Source organism: Marmota marmota, unplaced genomic scaffold, assembly GCF_001458135.2.
Source record: "Marmota marmota marmota unplaced genomic scaffold, marMar, whole genome shotgun sequence".
NCBI lineage: Eukaryota > Metazoa > Chordata > Mammalia > Rodentia > Sciuridae > Marmota > Marmota marmota.
This window is the reverse complement of record NW_026000196.1, coordinates 10,989,157-10,989,723: the sequence shown is the minus strand read 5'-3', so window position 1 is coordinate 10,989,723 and position 567 is coordinate 10,989,157.

The window sequence follows — 567 nt, the reverse complement described above, 5'->3', positions numbered from 1 at the left end:
ACATACTTTTTTAAAAGCCTGTGAGATTCCATTTGCAATCTGTGTGTGTGCATGAAAAGCGCAAAGACTGGAAAGAAGCACGGCAGAAGCACACTCTGACCGAAAGTTACCTCTGGGGATGGGCTGCAATGGGGAGGGTGTATGATATGGCCTTTTTACACTAAATACTCCTGATTTGTGTAAAATTGCAACCAAGAATGTATTTGTGCATCGCGCATGTAATACATATGCATTCTTGTTTTTTTTTTAAAGGAAATTCTTATATCTTAACAGAATACAAAGGTGCATCTCTGCAGAGCACAGCAGCATTTTTCTTGGATGTAACTGTCTTTTCCAGAAACCTCAGAATAACTTCCCCTTGGCCACCATGGGCCCAAAGGTGGAAAATGTACACTCCACGGCATCCCAAAAGGGGATTCGAAAGTTGGAGGTGCGGGTTGGGGATCTGCACTTGCAGCTCACACCGCCCTCCCCCCATCCCGAGAGCCCAAGGAAAATCTCGACTTTCCGGCAGGAGCACCCGAACCCACCCTACTCACCCACCCAACCCTCTGGTGCTGATACGGA